The following is a 25,965-nucleotide window of genomic DNA, read 5'->3' on the forward strand; positions in this document are numbered from 1 at the left end:
TTAGAAGCTATTTTTCATGCTGCTATCATTACCTCAAGTTTGATGCTACAGTGAAAGGCAAATCTGGTTCTGGTAAGCAATTATTAACTTGCAATAAGCATTAGGTTTACATTTAAAGATCAAAGCAAACATATATAAACCATTCTGAGTACGTACATATCCTCTGCTTTCTGTCCTTGCTCCTGGTTTTATATCCAGTCATCACTGTGTTTCCCTCTTACCTTCTTAGTGAGTCCAGGAGCAACAGGAATCTGTATTGAAAAGAAAATGTAGTTAATTTAATTCATAGTAATATGTAATGGACTAAAAACTTCAGGCAGAGATTATCTCCGTATACTAGACCAGAGGAACTAGAAGATCTGTTACTATCAAACTCATTAGAGAGACAATGAAGCACTTTCCTAATTGTGTTATTTTTCTCCCCTTTGAAAATAGCCATCACTCAAATGATCAAACCGTTAATAATGCACATTTACTTAGAAGTCCCATTTACCTGACAAATCCCAATGCTAGAGCTCCCCATAACTAAAATTGCTATTCAAAGATTACTGTGCCATGAGACGGTGGAAGGTTGGCAATCTTCTTCATTTCGGGGAAAGGGTCATTACTACGATAGGTTCTACCTACTCTTTCCAGAAGTGAACTTGCTCTATAGCTAAGCAATCTGCAGGTCATCACTATGACCAGATCCTGAAGTCTTTACTCATGACTGAACTTCACCTGGGATCCATTTGTGCAGTTTTTTATGCTTCAATAAATCTGGCCCTTTACTTCTGTTTGTGCTCTGTTCAGTCTAAACTTTTCAACTGGATAAAAATGAAGGCATCGTTTTGAAAATCCTTACTGAAAAGTCTATTTTCGAAGCATTTTATGAAGAACTTAAGAGTACAGATTTGGCTCAGGCTCTAAATAAAATAATTAAGAATTTGGTTTGAATAAAACTCACTATATCTTTGCTGTAAGGTGAAGTAATAAGAGTATGCTTCATTTCACGTCTTAGGACAGACTGCTAGATAGGACTTCTGTACAGTAATTTTAACAGGTTATGAGCTATTCATCTCTACTCACATGTAACAGGTTCTTCTAAAGTTATGTGACCATACACACAAACAAGCAAATTGATGACAGATTTACAATCATTTTGCAAATGGTATTAAATATACCTGTAAAAAAAGAAACCTGAGCCCATTCTACATGTAGTAAGCTACTGAAAAAAAAGAAAAAAAAAAAAAGAGGACACCTGACAACTTGAAGAAACCATATTCATCTCCCTAAATGCTTGAGAATCATCTAATCATTAAATGAACCAATACCTTGCAATATCACTTACCATGTGAGGGTTAGGTATCATGGTCATTGTCGTGGTTTAAGTCCAGCCGGCAACAAAGCACCACAAAGCCGCTCGCTCACTCCTCCCCTCACCCCGGTAGGATGAGAAGAAAATGCAAAGAAAGGCTCGTGGGTCGAGACAAGGACAGGGAGGGATCACTCCCCACTTATGGTCACAGGTAAAAAGCAGACTCAACTTAGGGGAAAAAACAAAATCAATTAGATTTACTACCAATCAAATCAAAACAAGGATAATGGGAAGTAAAACCAAACCTTAGAACACCTTCCCCCCAGCCCTCCCGCCTTCCCGCCTCAACTCCACTCCCGGTTCTCTCCACCTCCTCCCCCGGGCAGTGCAGGGGGATGGGGAATGGGGGTTGGGGTCAGTTCTCCACACGTTGTCTCTGCCGCTCCTTCCTCCTCAGGGGGAGGAGGACTTCTCACACTCTTCCCCTGCTCCACCGTGGGGTCCCTCCCACAGGAGACAGCCCTTCACAAACTTCTCCAATGTGGGTCCTTTCCGCGGGCTGCAGTTCCTCACAAACTGCTCCAGCGCGGGTCCCTTCCACAGGGTGCAGTCCTTCAGTCACAGGCTGCTCCAGCGCAGGCTTTCCCATGGAGTCACGGCCATCTGGGGCGGCCTCCGCTCCCCCGTTCCCCTCCATGGGCTTTGGGAGGACAGCCTGCTGCCTCACCACAGGCTGCGGGGGCATCCCCACCTCCCTCACTGACCTCGGTATCCACAGAGGGGTTCCTCTCACATTCCAATCCCCCTACTCACTGCAGGTTTCCCCTCCTAAATCTGTTCTCCCAGAGGTGCTACCGCTGTCACTGATGGGCTCGGCCTTGGCCAGCGGCAGGTCCAACTTGGAGCCGGGGAAGCTTCCAGCAGCTTCTCACAGGAGCCACCCCTGCGGCCCCTCCCCCGCTACCAAAAACTCGCCACACAAACCCAAAACAGTCATATTAGACTAACTGCTGCATGTTCATATGAGACACGAAAGACTACTTCCAGCTACTGATCATTTCCAGTCCTACAACACAGCAAAACAGCGATATTGGAAATGCCTAAAGCTTTCTACCGGTCTATGTGTCCACTTCACAATCAGGGCTTCCATTAGCTCTACTCTCCAACCTGTACCGCTGATTTACTAATATGGAATATGCTTACTTCTGTGCCATATCATAACAAATTTAGGCAGGCTAAAAACTGTAGATATGTCTGGATTTACAAAAGACTTGGCTGCAAAACTTTCAGTTAGTTCCAATCCACTCTTGCCAGTTCTCCTGGATGCTCAGTATCTGTAGAAATCTCATCCTCTGACCCTTGAGTTTCCTTCGAATTGAATGAATTTTTTTTTATTGCAAATCATAAGGCTAAAGTGTGGAGAAATATTTTTCTTTTCAAAGTACGTGCAGGGTTTTAGATTTGGTTTCTAATGCATGTAAATTGAAATAATTGTCATTTATATAGTCCAGAAGTTTCTTCTTTAATAGTCTGAAGTGCACCATTAGTTTTACATGTTCTTATACACTGGTTTGACTTAAAACCAGTCTAGCTGTTTTGTTACAAATGGTTTTAGTTTCCAAGTAAACTAAGTGGCAGAGCAATTCAAAACATACTGAATTAATTTCAAATATTAATATCTGCAACTGACTCTAGACCAAAAAGAATTACTCTAGACTTAGTGAGTTTTATTTCTGACAGTTCTTATTTTTAAAATATAGTAAAACATATTGCATATATCACTTACTTTAAATAGCAAACCAACAACACAGGGATTGGCATATTCCTTTTTTAGCTCGTGTCTAAGACATTTCTTTATACAGAAGAAAATGCTTGATGTTTTTTCCCTTCAATAAAAAAATAATCTTGTAAATGCACTTTTCATGTCCCAATGTGTAGCCACTTTATTGAACTTTTAGATTCTGCAATTAGATAAATCAGATTTCCTAGTGAAGATCTAAAGCTGCAAGTACAATTTACCTTCAGTTCACTAGTGGTATGGGCAGTTACTATCTTGGGACCAGATCCTGTAAAGCTGCGCATGAATAGCTTCACCCCTAACAGCTGGTCCAGTGATGACCATTGCACTGTTCATGTGAGTCAGGGTGTGTCAAATCGCTCCCTGAGGTGGAAAACGTTTGCAGGGTACCCGCCTTGATTTTCTAACAGAAGATAGTAAAAAGACTGCATAAAGAAATAAACTACAGACAGGAATATCAAATGGTCATGAGATGCTTTTTTACATCATTTTTCCCTATTATATTAAAGATGTCCATAGTTAAAACAAGCCCCAACTTAAAGCTCTTAGCTACAAATGCTAATACAGGGCACTTTGCAACTAACATCAACAGCAGGGTGACGCAGAATGGCACAAGGCATTTTTTGCAAAACTGGCTCTGCAAACAACATCTGCTGAGCTGAAGGTCAGTGTGGCCCTCCTGCCAGTCCCAGGTGAAAGCAGCAATGAAGAGCAAGCAAGAGTAGCCCAAGCAAGGCTTCTGATGACTTATTACACATTTCATAGATAGATTGCAGACTGGTGCGGGGAAAGTACCAAACTCCATGTTTTGCTCTTGAAATGGCAATGAGCGCTGGAGCTGCACCATCCCACCTCGCAAGCCATGCCAGGAGCATGCCAGCGCTTGTTGGCTCTGGGTCGCCAAGGTCCCGTTTTGGTGACCTTGGCTTTCAGAGATGGAGAACACCTCCAATGTAGCATTTGCATTGCGATTATTTGATCTCAGAGAAGCCACCAAGAAGTCAGGAGAGATCAGTAACCCGCAATCATTTCTGGTTGTAACTGTACTGGTTGCCTGAAGGCTGGCCAGCTAAACTCTCTTTAACGGTGCCCTTACGCAGACCTCTCTGTTATCCTGATTCATCGTCACTTTATCCTGGCATTTGCCGCTGTGCCTTTACACATGTAATGCCTCCAGGATTTGACCCACACAGAGGCTACTCCCACAACCCGTCCCCGCGACCCTTCCAGGAGTGTTAATGATTTAATGTTAATGGCTATCCACTTCAGAAAGGGCTGTGGAGACTGGGGCGTAAGAGGTCATTATTGTTTAAACACATTTGTTTTGCCTTTCTTCTCAGAAACTAAATCAGAAGTTTCCTCACACAGAACGCCCAAACTGACAGCTTTAGGATGTGTGAGAAAGACACAGTTAATTTAGTGCAAAAGATAAGACATTTGCTTGGGGAAGCACTAATACCAGGCCTACTACCCCTCAGTGTCATTTCAGATTAGTGTACTACAGAGAAAGGGATTCTAAATCTTTTTAATTGAAAAATATTTGTCTTTTCCTTGCTAAAGTAAGTTTCTCCCTAGAGGTTAAACAGTTTGAAAATTATTTCTGAACTACATCCAATTTCTGGACAGTTTATCAAAAAAAAAAAAAGGAGGATGCAGTTTGTCTGTTGCCTTGTTAATTTATGTCAGACCAGAGAAAGGAGAAATAGATTTCCTCGGTGACCCAAATGGAATAGTTACATAAAAAGATGATTAGAATTACAAAGTCCAGACATATCTAAGTTGCTAAGATTTGCCGGGTGTCACAGACACATCCACGGATGTGTGAATACATGTGCATACGTGTCATAATTATGCATGCAAAGTGGAGGGATAATTATCCAAACTTGGTGGTTGAAACAACAGTTGAGAGAACTTTACTCTGCTTCTCTCTCCTTTTTTTCTGGCTGAAAGTTCAAAAAGCATCAAAACCACTGATTTTAATCTACATAGGTTTTTGATTCATAAGCCATGAAATGACCTCACAAAAAGGAGAAAATGGAAATATCCTTTTACCTTTAGCACGTTCTGAGCAGGAACATTCAAAAACCATGATCCAGACTTGCGCAGTCCTTGACCCATCACGAGAAGAATTGCACGTGGCCTTGGACCAGCCCCCTTTTGTCCCAAAACTGAAGAATGAGATTTGAAGCAAAGTCCTCGCTTTGACCAGCGTAGGCACTAACCTCAGGAGCCTCCTGGAAAGCCTGGTTCCTTTTCAGTATAGGTGACATGCTGGAAGATTTAAAAAGCATTAAACAGAGGTAGTTAATTAGTTATTTAGATGTTCTTCTTTTAGGTAAGATGGTGTCTTGCTATCTGTTTTAGAGGTCTAAACACAAAGGCTTAAGCGCACTCTAATTTGGGGGGCAGCGTATTTAAAATGGCACTCTACAAGTTGATGTTTCTATAGAGATATGGTCTGCCTGCAGTCTTTGGGTAACTGCACAGCTCACAGAATGCTTGCGTGTTAGGGTGATTTGGGTTTTTTTTCCTTGTAACTCCTTCCAACCAACTGTACTCTTTCCATTTCTCCTCGTGCCTGCATAATGGTCATGTTTCCTCTGATCTTTACCGAAGAAAAAATATTTTCCTTTTCTAATTCAATCCTTAGCCATTGTTTTCCCAACCTCTAGTTCTCAAGAAATATGATTTCTTAAAAAAAAGAAAAAAAAAAAGACAAAGACTAATTAAGCCATTTATCAAACTTTTCCAAGTAGGTAGAGTGACAAATTAGCCCTATCTTCCACCAACAATCTGATGGATGGGAAGATAAAGATGCAGAGGCTGTTGTTTTAGCTGGAAGCTCTCTACTGTATCAATTGTTTGGCCCCAAGCCGAAAGACCCTAAGAGATGACAAGAACTAATGATGGGTCGATGAAGTTTATGCAGTGTGAGGCCTGACATCAAAGGAAACTGCCCTTATTAGTAATATCTCTATGCCTTCTTCCTGGAAAAAACACTCATTTGTTTTTGAAAAAATTTCTACTTCATCATCTTACTCTTTCAGTAAATGGAAAGAAAACGCAAACCATAAATAAATTTGCACAATAATATATTGCCAACGAGTTCCGCTTTTCTCTACAAGTATGAAGTGATCGTTATGACATTACTTTTAAGTCCACTAAGAGACTCTAAGACAGGTAGACTGCAAGTAAGTTTCCCTACAAGTCTTTACTTTTATGCCATTCCTTCAGAAGAACCAGGCTCCCTGACAGCCTGTACGCCAGATACAATCTGTGCACGTGGAAGCAAGCATGGAGTCCTGGTCAGGGGAAGTCAGTCAACTTCGGAAGGGTCAGGACCCCCAAAATTGCTCCGGATTGCAACCCACTGTAATCAGGTGTACAGAGGTTTTTGCAGAGTCAGGACCAGAATGCCAAAAGTTTCCTTGGATTCAGAGAGGGAGTGGGAAAATCCACAGGAGAAAAATTCATCAAGAGTTGGATCAAGCCTGCACCACCTCTGGCTCAAGAAGATCCTAAGCCAATGTAGCAACAGATGCCAGGAAAGAATTCAGCTGAAATAGCACTATTTGCTTGTGTATACTTACACTCTTCCTAAGTATTCACTCGTGGTGGTTTTAGGATACAGGGTTTTGGGCGAGGTGGATCTTGGGTCTGGCACTGTTCTTACATGACAAGATCACCTTCAAAGTTTGCAACTTAGATCTTTCTCCCTTCTCCCTACGTTTTTTAATATGCATCCATTTTTACATGTAATGGAGACCCAATGTACGAAGTGGAATACAATTACTACTCTACTGGAAAGCAGGAAGAAAGGATGTAACAGCCAGGATGACTTCTAAGAAAAAAACACAACCAAACAAAAAAACCCTGGTTTGATACGTAATTAGAAAAGTTTGACTGAAAACAAGCCATTTCTGCAGATACTATATGTTACTGGGAGCTAGAAGTAAAGTCCATATATTTTTCACTGGGAACTATTTAAAGATTATTGTTGCTGTCCCATTTTTTATTACTTTTTTTCTTGTGGAAATAGAACAGTATTCAACTTACTGGCAGAATGAGAAACCGCAGTATTGCTTTATAAAATCCAACTGCAGTAATTCTGCATAGCCTAATATTCATATACCTGATCAGCTCAATTCACCTTTTCAACAGAACATTATTACAGTATGGAATTAAAAACAATAACGCAATGAAAGGAATACAGCATTAGAAGTCAGCGCAAAGCCATGTTCAGCACATCCTACGGTATTTTACCTTTGTTCTCCAGTCTGGACTTAATAGTATGTGTAGAAGAAGCACTATACAAAACTAGGATATGTAATCAATCTTGAGCTTCCCTGCATCTCAATAAAATGCCCTGTATTCATTCTTCTTCTATAGCTACCTATCCATCAAGCGGCTTACTCAAAGTAAAGAACAAGTGGCTTTGCACTCATGGAGTTTTTCTTTCCTGTTACTTTTCAAAAGGGGGCATGCCATTTAATCTGCCACACTGCTTTTTAGCCTGAGACATAAAGGCAATTTACATCGCTTTATCAGCTGTAGGAATGTCTACAAGTTCTGATGGTTTGGGGGGAAATAAAAAAGCTTGGAGCACGTGAGATCCAACATAAACAATCACTGAAAGAACAAAAGAGAAGTTTTTAATACTAAAACCTTACTTGGCAACTTCAAAACAAGGAATTAAAACTTTGGTTGAGAATACAATGTGAACCATGCAATACCACAGTAATTCAATTTCTTTCTTCCTCCTGACGTGCTTGATATCTTTAAGTACATAATGTACTTTCTTAGCTGTTTATTGATAGTAGGGCTACTTAAGAACCACATTGTGGGTTCTCTATATGCCATTCACTTGCAACATTCTAGATGAAACTCTAAATAAAGATAATGCACTGGTGGAAGTTTTCTGCTCAGAACTGTATTTTTCCAATAGAAATGAAGTGTAAGTATTATGGCAATATGCAATTAAGTGTTCAAATGTCATTGCTTCTAACTCAGGAAGGGAACTCCTTGAGCAAAGAGGCTTAAATGCAATTTGGCTGAAAATTAAACGTTACTCAGCAAAAGATCAGTACTAAAGTTGCCAATGAACCAAACTGCTTGCTCACTTATAATTAGCAACGTGGTCATTGTCTGGCTACCGTGGCATACTGTAAATATGCCTGGGCAGACTGTGTGATTTAAGATTATTTAGAATACAGTTACTCATTGTCTCAAGAGACAGGTAAAACAACTCTTCTGTTAGTCACTTAGCTTGGCTCAGGGGGGTAGCAGCTACAACTCAATCCTATTTAGCCTTTCCTCAGTAAACTAAAGAGAGGATGCTTCTTTTCTTTAAATACTGCTCCAATTACTGAATATAGCAAGCTCATTCAGAACTACAAGCATTAGATTTTTCTCCTGAATTCAGTCTCCTGAATTTCCCAAATATTTTAACAAACAGAGTTAGGAAATTTTGTTCTATAATTTACACTTTAGGACATGATTCAATGGCAGACTTTAAAAAAGAGTTTCCTCCAAAATAAATAATAACCAGAAACTTATTCCACCCTGCACTTGTCTTTTATTTGCCAGATGACCAGTTTGCTTCACTTCCTTTCCACAACTTTAGAAAATACAGCAAGTCTGTACACATACAGTTCCTGCCTGGAAGCACAGACTTCAGCAGTCAACCCCAAGTTAAAATATAAACTCTTCTCTTGTTTCTATTTCAAGATAATATTCAGTTAGGGCTGAAGGATACACACAAAGTTTGCCAGTAAATGTTGCCTAGTAGATTTTGTGGAAAATAAACTTGGTAGAACAAAACTGAAAAACAGATAAATAAACCACCATGCTGCTACTAAAGCTACACAGAGAAGTGTACAGATTAGCCTTGTATGAATTAGTGCTTTTGCATCGTGCCTGTGAAACTGAAATGGAAGGAAGTTAAATGCATCAGAGTGCAAAGGTACTGCTCAGCTATGGCAACAGAAATACAGATTTCGGCCACCAAAGGGATCTGGTTTTCACTTGTCTTGATTTTTCCTTCTTCTAAAACATGTTAATATTATGTCTTTTTTCAACTTAAATTAATTTTAGTCTCTTGTGTTGGGAACAGCTTTTGATTTTAAGACGACTTTCACAAGAGTATTAAGAGAGATTTTGCTCACTAAATGATATGTGAAGAGAGTAATGACTCCAGAGCTGCATGTCCTATTTTAACTATTTCCACTATCCAGAAAAAATGGGTTGACCTACTCATATGTTACAAAATAGTCAAGGATCTTTAAACAAAATCAATCTCATTCAGCTGAACAGAAATAGAGAGGTGTAATGTGCTCATTGCATAACCCAGTTAGGTGCCCATCCTGGCAGTGGAAGCAGTAAAACCATCAGAGCACACCCATGGTGTGTTTTGCCCAACAACCTGGGGATTATTGAAAATCTCAAAAGCTTGTTTTTAAAAAGCACCATTCAAGTTCTAGGGCAAAGAACTTCAGTGAGGATTCTGCTGAGCATCACTCTGTGGACTTGGAAGATATGGACTTGAAGCAGAAGACACGGACTGCTAAATGAGACATAATAAGAGGCGGAGCAGGAACTATCAGAGACGTATTTGAAAGGATGGAGTGAACTACAGCTGCTCAAGCTAGAGAAAACTGAGGGGCTGCATGACAACACTCTGAAAAATATATGAAAATGAAGAAGGGAGTAATACTTTCTTGATTATGAGCTTGATTTGGGGCAGGGAAATACCCAAATGACCTCTGAGATCCATTTCAGACCTTAGTGAAGGGATATGTTATGTGAGAATAAACTTTCTGTGAGGTTCTGGAAGCCTTCAGTAAAAACAGACAATAACTTCATCTGAAGCTTAAAGTCTTTTAGGATGGTTCACAAAACAGAAATGATAAATTTGCCACAAGAGTTATATTTTTAATTTTTAACTTGTATTGGTTTCATCCCTAGGAAACCTGTGTACTTTCTGAAAAAAAAGCCTGAATTTAAACCATTCCATCAACCTGCAGAGATTTGGTCCTTGCCTTATTTAAAACTTTGTGTTTTGAATCTAGGTGCTGCCAATCACTTCTGCTCTTCTGTTAACGTGTGTAAACCCTTCTGACTATCTCTATCATTGTAACTGTTGTTAAAATTCTATTATTAAATTTATTATATCTCATTTATTTTGTACTATTTGCTATTACCCTAAGCATAAGTATCAGCTACTCTGCATTTGAACTCCTATTTTCTGCGCAAAGTCATGTGTGCTACTAAGATGTAGTTAGCTATTATAATGCTCAACTGAGTATCAAAGCCTTTACGTGGTGTAATAACTTCACTAGATGGCAGTGGAGAGAAGTACTACTTTATATAATTTTCTTTTTTAATAGGACAGGGAAACATCCCAGTAAGTACTGCAATTTATTAGTGTTGTCTGTGTACATGCTAGATCACAAGACAGCAATGTTTTCACCCACACAGAAGTCTGGGGGCTTCTGCCCAGTTAAATCTCCGTGCAAACATTTGCTAAAGCACGAACACGTGCTCTTCTAGCACTAACACAAAGCGGCAGAGAGTAACTTATCTCTGAATGTGTCACATTTGTTCTTCCTCTATCTTCATATATATGAATAAACATCACATTTCTGTTATCATAGTCACTAAAGCAATCCCAGAGAAAGAATTAATACCATCATGCATTTACCATGGCCAGGACCAGAGAGAGATGGGAAAGAGTTTTTCTCTCCTGTGTTTGCTCTGCAGTTGGTGGAGCAACAGACCGGACGTAACCCGGCGCAGAGCTTAAGAGAGGGAATGGAAGCCTTTGACGAATCAACGCTGATGCTTTTCTAGAAGCGGCACGATACAGCTTCACATCAAGGGCATGAACAATTTTCTCATAAGCTCAACTGCACCTTGGTCTTTCCTGAAATGTAAGGTCAGAGACACCATCCCTCAAAGACTTGTAACATTGATGCCATAAACATGATGAAGAAAATAAGTGAAGGGTAAGAATGAGTAAGCAAGCAATTCAAAGAGTTTTATGAAGGATACTCTCTGTATTCAATAAAATATTTGTCATTCTCAGGAACTCTTTACAAATACATGTTTGTTGAGAGAACTTAATGTCCCTTACAGATGACTCAAGAAACAAAGCATAATTTTTCAGACTCCTGACAAAACTCCAAGACGAAATACTTTAAGCAGCAAGTTCCATAGCTTCTAAGCTTCAAAACCTTCAAAAATTCAATCTTTTGAATACGGATAACTGATGCCTGCCAACATCTGAACAAAAATAAAAAAAACAGAACGGAGTGGATGATTTCAGCCAAGATCATTACTTCAGTTAAAAGATTATCAGTAAAATTCTCCAGGAACTATGGAGTTGTCTGGCTTTATTTATAATGTTCAGAAGACACAAATTATCATTTAGTACAATAAGGAAACGAAAAAAGTTTGGTTTCTTCTAGCATCAGATGTAAAAAAATCTTTTCTAAGGTTTGTTTCTTGCTTTTCGAGAAATGTTGTATAAAAAAAAAAAATCAATTCACTGCCTAAATCACACTTTTCTATACTACATCTTGCCTTTATCTTAACTACATCCAAGACTTTCCCCTTAGAGAGTGATACTTTGTCATCTGACATCTCATCTGCTTGCTCACCAAACTGTTTGGAATAGCTAGCAGAGATTCAGGATATTGCAAGTGATGATAAAAAACAAACCCAGTTCTGTTGCAAGTGACTTCTTGACTTATGCCTGCTAAGCACAAACTTCCATTCAAAGACTTGAACTTGTAAAGGCATAAGTCTCTATATTTATTTTTGTGTAAATATGAGCAGATGAGAAACAATTCCTTATGGCATTCATTCTGTGAGATTTCCCTTGCTTTTCCTCTTCGCTGGCCATTGAGAAACAGAAATATATGGAGGTGCAAAGCCCCAGGGTTTCGTTAGTGACACAGCGGGTTGGATTCTCTGCTATGCAACTTGCACATGGCTCCGGTCAAACAAACATACACAATACACAAGGCTGTCAGATATAGTACAACTTGTTGCCTAAACCAACCTGATAAAAAAAATAAATGACTGCTCCCTAAGCAGGAAGAGGTAGGTAAAAATAAGGAGTGAATTATGTAGATTCCTAGAAAAAAATACACTTCAAATTAGCTTGGTGGATTTCCCCAAATGGAGATGTTGTAAATAAATAGCTACAATTCGATATGTTTGTGGAACTAAATATATTCAGCAGAAACACAAAACAAAAGACCAACATGACAAAACAGTGATGCAACTTACGCTCACTCCAACCCCAGTTGCAGGGAAGTAATTTTCTTTTATCATTAACATTAGACAGCTTCATGCTGGATGCTCTGGGATGACCTGGATATACAATGAGACAGTTAGGTACCCTGCTAAGAAGCCAAAAGTCCTCTCCAACAACAAAATAGTCTTTCTAGTTTATTTATTGCACCCATTCATTTCCTCTTTTTAAACTCTTAATGTAACCTTACATGAGAAAAATATCAATTGCAAAAAAAAATAACTGTTACACCATATTCTTACCCCTTTCCCCCAAACGAGCTCATAAATCAAGGTGCTGTGGGTTTGCCTGGAAGCTGCGCCATCGTATTACTCTTAATTAAGTAGCCTTAAAGTAAGTGGCCAATCAATATTGATTCATATGGGTCTCACTGCAGTAAGTCATCACAGTGTCTTAAGATACTACTGATGTGAACAGAATATCTAGACTTGCTCTGTCCACATTCATGTCAAATGAAGACTAAGAGTGAAAAGAAATATTCACTTAGCTATTTGCTTCTATATAATATGCATCTGACTTCATATAGAGCAGCTTCCCTTCCTTTTCAAAACTGTACAAATATTTCCCAGTCTACTTAGTTTGCAATTAATTTATCTTCACTTGAATTTTTTACTACCACAAAAAATGTAGTGACCTACTTTTTCCTGAGGTTTAGAAGGAGGACTTGCATGATAGATACTGGTTAAATCTGACCATAACCTGCACCATGACTGAAAATTGCTGTATTAATGTTATGATAATGCATCATTACAATAAGATGCTCTCTTCCTTATCAATTTCAAAATATAACGGTCTACAATCAATTAAATGCATTATTAGGCTGATTGGCACTTGCATATCAATATCTAAACTAAATTGATCTGAGTAACTCGCCCCGATTTCCTAGGAGTCCAAGCATGTTTCTCTCTTCTCTAAAGGGAAGTAAGGGTTTAATTGTCCAGCGTCTATTGGTGATTTTTGCCACAGCCTAGTTAGCTGATTAGGGCCATAAAGACTATAATCTATCAGCAGCATTAAAAGTTTACTTTACTACTATTTGGTTTCCTATGGTTCTAGCACAAACGAAATGAAAGAAAATTGTCTTCTATACATTCTCTCTCCACACTTTGTGCTTACAATATACAAGTTTCTACAATTTAACAAGCTCCATGTGCTTATTTTGTAGCAGAAGTACAAATTTATTACCTATTATAAACAGTATTTATCTGGAAATGTTAAAAGAGGAAATAAAGACATGAAAACAAATTGTGTATTCAGCCATATAACATTTTTTGGCTCAGTTCAGGTTGCACAGTCATGCAAAGTAACTCCTTCTTAATTGTCTGTTATCCCACACTGCACAGTTTGTATAAAATCTTAATCACAAATCTCCTAAAGCTGGGGATCTGCCCTTACGTGCCACTGCATTGGTAACTACATGGCAAGAAGAGGTTGATGCATGATAATCATTCTTCTTCTCCTTCCTTGGCAGTGAAGTAGCTGGAGACAGGATTAGTGCAGGTTCCACCCAGCTGCAGATCTGGGACGATCTGCCGTGTAGAGCAACTCTCAACAGGCAGGCTGGTAATTTTGCAATGGATTATACTTCTATCTTTGCACTAACATGGATCAAATATTTGCAAATGAGGCATTCATTACTTCGTTATCTCAGAAATCAGCATATTCTTTCTTGTGTCTGTCCTGCCGTCACTATTCAGCCAAAGTAATCAGAGATTCCAGCGATATTTTAAAGCCTCTCAGTTATCAGACGATGGGTGTACAAGCTATTTTTATCCCCCCCACCCGGCCACCCAAAAGATTTCTGAAGTTTGAAGCTCTAATTTAAAATGACTGAGTATTTTTACAACAATTGTACTATGCCTTGATCGGGTTCTGAGGCTTAAGTAACAGTGAAACAGAGCTGAAGACAGAGTGCCAATTTACAAACTAAACTGAAGTTTTATACATCAGTAAATCCTCGACCAAAGTGGATTATAACGTAAACCCCTGACAGACACTTAGTTACAATATAAGCAGTGGAATATTAAGGCAGTATTTTTATTTTCAATCCAAACCCAATTCTCTCAGAAAAATATTTCATATCACAGCCTCTCATTCCTCAGATCCTCAGATTTCGATTATCTTTTCTAGCTAATGTTCTAAAAGAAATATTTGAGTTAGAGATATGCACAGCTTATTTAACTTTTTTGCTACCTTTTTCTTTCACCAGCAATGAAAATTTGCAGTGCTGTGTTGCTTGCTACGGTGCGTAGATTTGAGTTTTTAGCTTGTACAGTCGCACTTACTTTGTGTTTACTATGCAAAACAATTATAACAGTATGTGGGAATGAAAAGCCATCATTTTTGTGGAATTGAATGAATTGTATAAATTTTACTTCTGAATTGCTCTGGAAACTTGAAATTGTTATGTAATTAACACACACATTCAGATGTCTTTCCAGTCTTTCATTTTCTGTCTTTGATGCATTTGCCACTGGGTTTTTCACAGAATATTAAGCTTTCCCTATGGTTTCATTTACATTTCTAATGCAAGAGACCTGGTTTGCCATCGCGTGTAGTTTAGGTCTCAATTGTAGGTCACATCTAACTAGGGGACATCTAGAAAGTAAAAAAAGTCCTAGCACCTCTGTGGTTAGTGCTGCTGAATAATTGCTGCAGTAGCTGAATTTTGCTGTACAGATGTTGGTAATTTGCTATTGAAAACCACCAGTATCAAACTGTCAGAGTCAAGAAATGGCTTTAATTATTTCCTCCCTGGAGCAGTAATAGCCATTACTTGAATACTGTCAAAGCTGGAATGTGTTTGCATTGGTGATTTCTTAGCACATTCAGTGAAGGCAGCTTACCTGCACTTGCCAGCCCTGCTGCCATCATAGATTTGCTCCCTCATTGGGGGAAACGCAGAACGGCACAATTGCTTCGGTGAGGGCTGTATCATCTGGAGACCACCTTCACGAACTTTTGTTATTTTCCCAGGCCACCGAAGACTAACATTGTTTTTCTGCTTCATTGAGTACTGAAAATAGAAAATAAATCAGACGGAAAGTTCTTGGAAATAACGATACAGGAAAAGTCTTCTCTGGAAGGGAATAATTAAATAAAAAAATCAGAAGCTACAGAAAACTGGGTGGAAAATTGCACTACGAAAGAAGGTGAGGTCAGCAGGGCTACTGCAAGAGTCTCCTCGTCACTCTGCATAAGCACTGCCCAGGCTCTCATCCCTACTTGCAGCAATAGGCATAAATAAAACCATAGTCAAAACCACACAGCTTAAAAAAAAAGTAAAAATTCAAGAGCAGGTCGAAATATTTTTAATGGTTTATAGCAATTTTAACATTATTCTCTGTCCTTCTTCAAATAGATGCAAAACACAGAAAAATTAAATACTGATGTTAATGTGAACATTTCCACAGGAGCCTGCGATGGGCTTTGGCTCGTGCTTCAAAAGAAAATAAAAGCCCTTGAAAATAACTCTTGGGCTAGGCCTTTTTATTCCTCATCCCCATGTTGTATCGATTTAGGAAGACAACCTAACCTCTGCACCCCCAAAAGTTATCTTGTCTCTGAAGTGGGATAAGGTTTTTCCCCCTAAATGATTGCAGGGCTTTTTGTCCCTCTGACAGAGGATATTAAGAAGTGCTGATGCAAAGTTTTTGTGAAGTCTGGAGGAGTTTGTCTCCTAGAAGAGCAAAGAATCATTAGGACATTCATGCAATAGCCATGCACTTGGCCAGCAGTAAATTGCTCTTCCTTTGAAGTGCACACTTCAGATATTTGTGCATATAGAGACCAAGCGTGTTTTCCCACATGCAGTAACCTTTTCTTCTGCTGACTGCACATCACAGACTAGCCCAACATCACAAACATAGCATTAATGGTCTCTGGGTTGCTCAAGAAAGAAGGGTGGAAGGCTGGGAGAAGGAAAACATTGCTTATAAAAAAAAAAAAGGAACGCTACGAGGAAAACCAGTCTAAAGAAATATCTTGGGGTCCCTTTGGAAATATTTGCCAGCCTAAAAGTCTTTAAGTCATTAAGAACTCACCTCTAAGTTGTGCAACGCGTTTGCTATTAATTTATCTAATGTTTACAAGTACTAGCAAGGAAGAGGTCAAGGAATGTTTTAACTCCAGCCAAATTTTCCTTGACTTTGTTTTTTATTTCCTTTCTTTTTAGGTCAGCAATAAGAATTAGAAATCTTGAGAAAAAAATAGAAACAGTCACTACTTTAAAACAAGCAGCTCAGAAAAAAGAGAAGAAAAATGGATTTTCTTCGTACTCCACTAAAATAAAGACCTACAGGTTCTGTTGAGTTTTTGATCAGGCATTAAGATACTTTCCCAACCAAGCTTCTACAATGAATATTTCTATGAGGTGATCACTTCTAATAGCAGTGATTACTGCTGCTAGTATTATACCGTGTTAATGATAACAAACACTGTGTCAGTACCATAGGCTGTTTGACCATTAACAGAAAAGATTATAATACTGGTTAACAGAGGTTTGTGATCAACAGCTATTAAAGTTCTGCTGTTACTCTTCCACGATAGCTAGGAGCGTAAATAACAATGAGTTATGAAATGCTCTCTAGTGTCTCTGCATGGGCAGGAATTGTTTTGATTGCAAGAGGCACGGCTTGCGTGTAGCATATCTTAACCACAAAACTGATATCTATGTACAGAATTTGGTGTCATTGACATTCAACTCACAGCTGAAACTATTTTGGATTTTTGTTAAGAATGACAAGATTTGATGAATGGAGATTAATGATTAAAATATTTCAGCCTTCCTAAGTCCTCACACAATGTGATGGCAAATAAGTCTTCAAAGAGATTTATTTTTGTTCCTAGCAGCTGGATATCTAGAGCCTGCCGTTCCTGAGGGAGTCCCAGAGACCTACTTGATGATGGGAGTGTTTCACAGCTGTAAGAGACTCGGATTGTTAAACAATGACTTGAGCTGTAACATATTTTAGTGACTAGACTCTTAAAACCCTGAGGCTTTCTAATTGCCTAGAGCCAGCCTGCTTATCACTGGAAACCTGTGAGCTCCTATGTTGAAACACAAGGCAGTGAAAGCCTGTCTTAAACATGTAATTCAATTACAAGGAAATTATTCCAGGAAAAAAAACCCCTTCCACCCCATTTTTTCTGCTGTCAGAGGTGCAGGGCTGGGGGGCTTGCTGACATAGGTGAGATGATTCTTGATGGACCCCTGCAAGGGTGCCGCTTTTTGAGCGCCTTTTGAGAAGGCACGGATGTGAACAAAACCTGTGATGAGAGTAATGGATAAATGGTGCGCACTGGTTCCTACAGAATAAAGAACAGCAAATGGCAGAGGAACAGTCCTCCAGCTCATGAAATCCTTCCCCAGGGTGCATACAGCAGTGAGATTTATTCTGTTGTCAGTGGCAGGGTGAACTCCTCTTTAACCATCGTGATGGTGCCAAAACTACAGCTGTAAGATCAGACCCTGTACCGTCTCTTCAGAGAAGAAAACACCCAAAACGGGTATCACCAACACCCTATTTCTGCAAGGCATAATGGCATTAATAGTATTAAAGGCCTTTATGGTCTGTAGAAAAATATTCCTTATCACCACCTACGCAGGAAAACATGTGTGAAAATTATTTGGTTTTCCTACCTACAGAGAATATTTATTTGCAAGGCAATTACTCAATTACAAACATTTCCATTTTGAATTTGAATGAAAAATTTAGACAATGCCAGAGAAACATTTGCGAAGTCACAATGACAGAAGTAGAGCTTTTGTAAAAGCACTTTTTGTAAGCCGCGTGCACATTTAAAAAACACTTTGAAACTCTCATCAAAGATTTAATTACAGGCTCTGGAGTGATCTATATTACCAGGCCTTGATTATTTTTGAAAAATATGCTACATTAACCGACGTATGATGGAGTTGTAGATTTAAATAGCTTTAAAGTATTATAATTAAAATTAAATCACCATAAACAAAATTAATGAATAACATTTCCTGGTTCGTATCCCTAGTTTTTAGAGACTCTATTCACTAGCTGATTAATATGTCAAAAGTAGTCATTTTGTATCATGCAGTCATAATCCTGAACGGCTGCACTTGTGGATGTAATTCTGCTCAAAACCCAGATGACAGAGAATCAAACTATGCAAAGTTCCAGTACTGCCTTAAAATTAAAAAAACCTTGCAATGAGTGCCTTACTGTTATAGAAGATAAATACATCAGTAACTATTTTTAGGAGGCAAAAGAATCCTCACTAAGTCTGGCATCTTTCTAAAACTTATCTCTTAAAATATTTAAAACAGTTTTCCAAGTTTCTTGTTTAGCTTGGCTTTTATTCTGTGGTAAGACATTTTGGGGGATATTGTTTGCATTAAATGCATTTGGATTGTTTGCATTAAAAAATATTATTCTGAAAAATCTAATTTTATCCTTATTTCAAGTAGGCAGTGAGAAGAGTAGAATTAATCTATAATAGAAATAACTACACTCCCCTGGAAAATTAATCTTTTTAGAACCTTGTACCTAATTGCCACATAATAAAACCTAGTGTGACATTTTGGATGAACATGAAGCAACATTTTGTTTGATAATACTTTATTATTCTTACCCTGTTTTGACATGTTTTAGTGCTATGCACGTTTTTGGCTAGTAATTTTCAGTGAGCATCATGCTGTCTTGCCTCAGTCATATACAGCATCTTGTCACAAAACAATTCAAGTTCTACTTTGATTTTTTCTTCCCCAGAAATATAGAATATGTGGGATGTCTGACTTACTGTAAAAAGAATAATTTGCTTATATAGTGCCAGTCAGTTTCCAGGCATCACATTTTAAAGGAAGAAAAATCCAATAATTTTGGATCAAAAAAAAATGCCAATAATGCCAATTTTGAAGCTATTAGTTTTCCTGTATCACTGTGCCAGAAATGAAACTGCTGCCACTATGCATGTTCATAGGTGAATAGCAACTGGGGGAATATGGAGAAACTTCAGCTCCGAAGGTGGATGAGATCAATGTGTAAGAATTACCTGAGCAAAATAACCAAGTATAAAAAAGTTATTCCTACAAAAGAGGGGAGATACTTTAAATTAAACCCATGCTTTAGAAATGCCACTGCTTGCTTACATAGAATAAGTGGAATATTTCATGGCACCCCCCAGACTTTAAACATTTTTAAAACAAAGGGATACTCTAGGAGAAAAAATGACAGTCCTGCAGTCTCCCATTTCTCCAGGGACAATCCTGAACCCAGTTTTGCTCTAGGAAAGTCTTAAATTTCTCAGAAAAATCACACTTACGTGTTTTCCACAGTAGTTTGGCACACTTCTTTCCTGTACATTTCTTGATAAAACAGAGTTACTGCTTTGATCCCTGTGGCTGTGCCTAAAGCAAGAGGGAACCTTTCCGCTTAGGTGGGAGTGAAACTGTCACCTCCTCAAGAGACTGACTGCAGCTAACGGCCACCTGATCTTCTCTCCTTTGCAAGACCTTGACAGCCATAAGAATGAAAACTAAAAAAGAAAATCTCATCTATTTGGGGATGGAGAAATTGGGGAGCTTTTCTTCACTGCAGGTGACTAGCTACTGCATATTCCAGTAACTGCTGGCCTTCAGGTGGTTTTTTCCCCTCAAGTGGTTAAGTAAAAATAGATGTAGATAATGATGAATTTAATTTCCACCTGAAGCTTTTACAGGATCAGGTCTGTAGGGAAGTAGATTCCAGTGTGTCCTCAGCTGCGGAAGGAGAGACAGGTGCAGGCTAAAAAAAAAGGCTTGTTATAATCACTCCTCTTCAACACAGCTGGTCTAACAAGAGCACAGAGGTTTATTTGGACCACGCTTGGAAAATGGGAATTTCCATCTTTTTGTTCTCTTCTTAATGTACTGTGCAGAAAGGTCACTTGTTCTGGCAGTGGCTAGTATCTGACATCTGAGCAGATCCTTAACGGGGGTAAATTGCCATAGTTCAGCAGTATAAATAGGCGCAGCAGCACTCACCGGCCGAGGATCCGCTCAAAAATGCTTTTGATTAATTTCCTGTTACCGGGTTGGTCTTCAAATGCCTCTAGATAACTTCCTGGCAGCGCAGTTAAAACGCCATTTGCAGAGTGGCATTTCCAGTTTTGCCTTTGATTTGCAAGCCAGCACTTGATGCTTTCTATTGATCATATTCACCCACCTCCATCAGTGGCCTTGGCGGGGAGCTGACTCGAGAACCTTCCCGGTGCAATCTGTACCGACACTGAGCAGATGAGCAGCGGCATTAATGCCTCCTGTCCACCATCTGCCAATTTTTCCTTTGTGTATTTACCAGTCTGGGGAGTCCTCACCATCTGTGGAAGGACTTCGTGCCCTTCTTCCTCTGGCATTTAGGGCTGGATGATATAAATATGCCACTCCTTCACTTCCCAGTATACATTTATGGCTCTTAACTCTTAAAGGATGTGGTGTTAGGTTATGATGGCAACTTTTCAGTAGCATTTGCATGACCAACAAATACTGATTAAAAAAAATGGATAGCCATCTCCACAACACATTTTATTAAATCCTTAAGGGTGTTTTTCACGTGTGGTTATTTGGACTAAAACTGTTCAACTGTACCATTTTATGGTAACTTGACTTTAAATAAGGTTGTAGCACAAGTGGGATTTATAGTTACAAGATTAATTTACTACAAGCAGGTGGAGAAAGATGTATTTGAGCAGCAGAACCCAAAATTCACATGGTGAACCTCAGAATAGGGTTGTCTTTTCTACAAGGTTGTAATACCACGATTACGAGCTCAATTTTTCTGTCACCTACATGAGTTCCGATGAAGTGTAACTAAACTCAGTGAAGCTACTCTTGATGCAGAACACGTACCAGCCTCAGGAAAGCCCAGTGCCAACAAGTGATCTAGTTTTTGTATCCATGCCATATAGCTGAGATTCTACTTCCAGTCATATGTAAAACTGCATGAACAACACACAGTGGAAAAGGACCATCGCTTCAAAAAATAAGAAAAGCTAGGGAAAATCATAGCAGCTTGAAGGCAAAAGGAAGGAGATGCTCTTAGGTTTTCTCTCTTGAGTCACTGTGACTACCCCCAGGTAGGTCAATGGAGGTGGACCAGAGGCAGGACCCTGAACCCATTGTTTAGGTGCAGTTCTTGCCACCTCTGTTTCCTGGCTGTTACTTCCAACCAATGCACTAGAAAAGTAACTGACAGAGACAGTGGTAAGAGGGCAAAAAGGAAAAGATAGCATTTTATGCCAGATTTTGGGCCACATAGTGATAGTGTGGAGACGGAAAGCTGTTCATGTCCCAACCTGCCTGTTCTCCATCTGTTTGCAACAAGATACTTAGTCCCTGTGTAAGCAGAGGGAAAAGGGATGGGGTTTTTTATTGCACATTCATGTAGATTTTGAAAGGAGGAAACCAAGCAAGCTAAAATTAAATATAATTTTCTCTTTTTCCCCATAGACTCAGTCTGGATGGATGCCAAACCACATTTCGAAGGGGTGAGAAAGGCCCAACATCTGCTTCTGGTGTAACTGTTTGTATCTTCACTCTAAGAAAATTAGGTTTGAAATAATCTCAAATTGTCTGACACCTGTATCCTATTAGAAGTGACACATGGAAACACCTTCAGCGTACCGAATTTAGCACCATGTCAACAGTTTAAAGTTAACAGGGAAAAAAATTGATAAAAATCATTGCTTCCCAGTTTCTGCTGAAACAGATCTTGTGTCATTTCACAGGATCATACTGCAAGCTTGGTCCATAAACGTAATGGGGTTTGAACCAGGAATTATAACATGGTTGTGCCCCTAGCTATAGCTAGAATTAAATTCAGTGTGCACATCAGGGTGACTGGTGTACTGTATTTTGAGCTCAGTGGAGGCACACCTATGGCTTGGGTGCCAGCCAGCACCTAAGACACAGACATGCAGTGATTTCAGGGACCTTTTTTTCTGAAGTTCAGCTATGAATCTGAAGTTTAGCAACTTGCAGCTTCTGAGAATAACAAGCAGGTCGTATCTTACTTGTCTCAAGAAAGGGAATCAACTTCCTGCAACAGAAGATAAATCCTGCATGGCATAGAGGTTTTCTAGTTTTTGGACACAGAGAAAAACCAAAAGAATTCTGAAGTCAGGCAACTGGTTTTGCTATATTGCCCGTGTACTTTCCTCAGTGCAAACGCCGAAGTGCACATAAGGATTTATTTTAAACTCTTTTCCCAAACCTATGTAATCTCCCATTTGCAAATTCCTCTTGTTTAGGAAGAGATTTGGTGACCTTTTCCCAGATAACATACTGACAATAAGATTCAAGTTCTTCTGAGAAGGACATTCATTAAAATTCATAAAACTTCATGACTTTCATAAAATGTATACTACCTAAAAACACACTATCCATTACAAAAACATACGTCTTCCCATTCACCTTTAAACACATTCCTTTTTTTGAGAACTTTGAATCAATTTGTTTTAAGAGATTAATTGTTTTTTAATGCTAGTCTGAGAGTAAAGGGAAACTATTTTGGTTTTAGATAGTATTGGTTTTCAGCAGATCTGCATCCTCAATGAGCAATGTCTAGAGTCAAGAAACAGGAAAAAACACCGGTCTTGATTATTTTTCTCTTTTGTTCCTGCCAATTATTTGACATCAAGCGAGCAGTCATTTTATCATGGAAGTAGCTGTGACAAGCAAGGAGGATATTTACAGAAATGCAGGCAGGTCAAAATGTGTTTTAAGAGTTGGAAAATAGCAAATTAACTTTTGGAAAACAAGCCGAGGGCCAATACCAGGGTTTGTCAGCTTGTAGAGATGGGACGGGGCTGGAGTAGGGGTCCTGCCCCGCTGGAGCCAAGGCCATGGGTGGCTGGGGAAGCCAGCAGGGAAAAATGGCTACGGCTGACAGAGATGCCTCACTCTGCCATGGGCTCCGTGAGGCACAAAATGACCAGCATGACATCACTGTCACTCCGTTCTGGTTGGGAACCTGTGGGGTGTGCACAGGGGAGTGCTTTGATCTTCCTTTTTTATTTTTTCTTTTGTCTAGTCAAAAGATAATTATGATAAAACCCACAAATGCTCAGTAAAACCTGTTATTACTAACCTGCTGTCTGTGTGTGAGTAAAGTCAGAGCTCATGCAAGAACGGACCAAAAAGTTAAAATACATGCAAGCACACTGAATTTCAACATGAATTACGGCACGCTAATGAAAAATATGTTAAAAGTAGAAAAATGGGGCAATAATGGCAAGAGACACCAACAACACTGAACCATTTTCTAGAGAGAAGAAAGCATGCAGGACTCTGTGACAAGAAAAGTGTCAAGTACAAGTTTAGGCTTTTTTTTAAACCCCAGGACAAGCCAAGTGGACTTCCTGTATAGTGTGGCACTAGTGACACTAAACAAAGGATAATACATAGTATTTTACTATATTCCCTGAAAAATATCAGGGAAAACCAGCTATTTGAGGTGGAATTTAGTCTAAGGGAACAGCTCCAGTGCCACAGTTGGATTTTGGAATAGTTTAATGGAAACTGCTCCCATGGTCCTCCTTAGGTTTAAAACTCTCAGCTTAGGAGGGAAAAAAAAAGAAAGCCTGCAAGCTTCCCAAGAAAGAAAATGATAAACTGCTGTAAGCAAAATGCGTGTGTACATCGGAGGAACAGCTTTAAAGCAACATGAATTTGAACGAAGGAAGCTCACAGGTACATATTGCAAACAGCCTTCCAAAAAGGATGTTACGTGGTAGGACAGTTTCCCCAAAAGGATGCTACAAATCACATACTTGAGTTATTAAACAACAATAGTCTGAAGGAAACTGTATAAGACAGGCAGCAATTCTTCATTAGGAACGTCTTATTAGAGGATCTATCTTTCTAAAGTATTTTTGCTTATTACTGTAATAGATGGGAGAAAATAAGGGTGCTTTAAAAACATCTGCTCTGCTTTAGGTACACAAAGAAAAGCTTCAAATGACAAGGTGCCAACATGAATTCAATAAGGCCGCAATACTGCTCTCCCTGTATTTCGGTCATGTTACAGCTGAGGTTCAACTGGAATATGGGTGCAGAGCCCTGCTATTACGATCGACAAATACTGATCCCATCCAAATATCAGGATAAGCTAGCCCCTTCCCTATGGGCAGCTTGGCCTCCGAGACAGACTTTAGCTGCTGGCAAAGATCCTCCCACACATACCACAACCTGTTTATCCCAGCTGAGGTCTCTGTAAAGAACTGAATCAACAGATACACATTTCTAAGTGTAATCACAGGCTGTGAAACTCCAAACTGAAAAGCCAGCACAGCTTCCTCGCATAGCCCAACTCCCACCCTTGAACTTTCAGAAATCAATTTTTCCTTGGTACTTCTGATTTTAAACACATGAGCCCTCTTCAAAGTCTTAACAAGTTTTTGCCCTTCAAAAAATAGCCAGCCTTAGTTATTCCTGGCTGCACCTTGCTATCACAACTTGACAAATGTGAAACAAAATAATAGGTAATAAATTTTGAATACAAATCCCACATTTGACCCTGAGGAAGTACTCCACTCTTAAGGATGGACAACGTAGTCTTATTCCAGCATTTGTGTCTCCCTTTCAGAATAAAAATAAAACACAGATCTGCTTATCCTTTCCTTTTTGGTTCACAAAAATGTAACTTCCTGCAAAAGCCTGATCAGTGGCTGATAACATCACCTAATCTGAGCAAGAACAGCCTGGGGACTCTGGTGTGAGACAGGAAAATACACCAGCTGGAAACCTGCATAGGGGATGTACCAGCTTCAGTTACCTCCGTCAGCCCTGCTGGCTCTCCTCATGCTTACAGAGACCATAAAACAAACATAACTCAGAAGAAATACAGAAAAAAAAGTAGGGAGAAGAGAACAAGGAAATCTGTGAACTGAGCAGATTAGTCACTGGTGTCTTGTGCCTGGGATCTGAGACCTGCTGAAACATTTTCAGTTCAGTTAAGGAAACCCTCTCATCAGCAACCGCAGAATTATTTCACAGTGGCTGAGGCCCGACTGCATCTGAAAACAAAGTGCCCTATCGCCCATCTTTCCCTCTAAAACAAACTAAGGTGCACGAGCAGCTGGCATATCTTTCAAGGCACATTTCAGGTGTTTGCTTTCTTCAGATTAATAAAGATGTTCTGTTCTTTGTGTGTTTCTGTAGCTCACACGACTTTTTTTCCCTAAGAAACACCATGCTCATTGTGCGCCCTTTGTATTTCAAGACAACAGAGCGGTTCCCCTTGGAAAGCTTGCTGTAAGCTGGCACGGCTCTGATCCACAGGTCTCCATGAAGCTTTTGATTAAGCTACATCAGCATGTGTTGCTGAAAATCTGCCCTTGTATGTAGAATGATTTATGAAAAGCTACAGGAGAAATGCAGGTTTTGCTCCTTATTTAACTGCTACTTACCTTGAAGAAAAGATGCACTTAAATCAGGCGGGCTTCAGGGAAGAAGAGCCGTTTTCTGGCCAAACAGCCCAAATCCCTGAGGAGTGACAGGTGACACTGGCAAGGGCAGCTCAGGGTGCGTGCTCTGGTGTTACC

General features: G+C 39.4%; 1 long non-coding RNA gene across 1 annotated transcript; it reads right to left on the reverse strand.

Annotated features, from left to right (window-relative positions):
* Positions 1 to 135: 135 nt before the first annotated feature.
* LOC128154149 (uncharacterized) lies at positions 136 to 25,965 on the reverse strand. Its single transcript, XR_008239271.1, has 3 exons — positions 25,831 to 25,965; positions 15,258 to 15,427; positions 136 to 251 (listed from the first exon to the last, which is right to left on the reverse strand). It is a non-coding gene; the product is annotated as an uncharacterized LOC128154149 (long non-coding RNA).

Source organism: Harpia harpyja, chromosome 2 (assembly GCF_026419915.1).
Source record: "Harpia harpyja isolate bHarHar1 chromosome 2, bHarHar1 primary haplotype, whole genome shotgun sequence".
In the NCBI taxonomy this organism is placed as follows: domain Eukaryota; kingdom Metazoa; phylum Chordata; class Aves; order Accipitriformes; family Accipitridae; genus Harpia; species Harpia harpyja.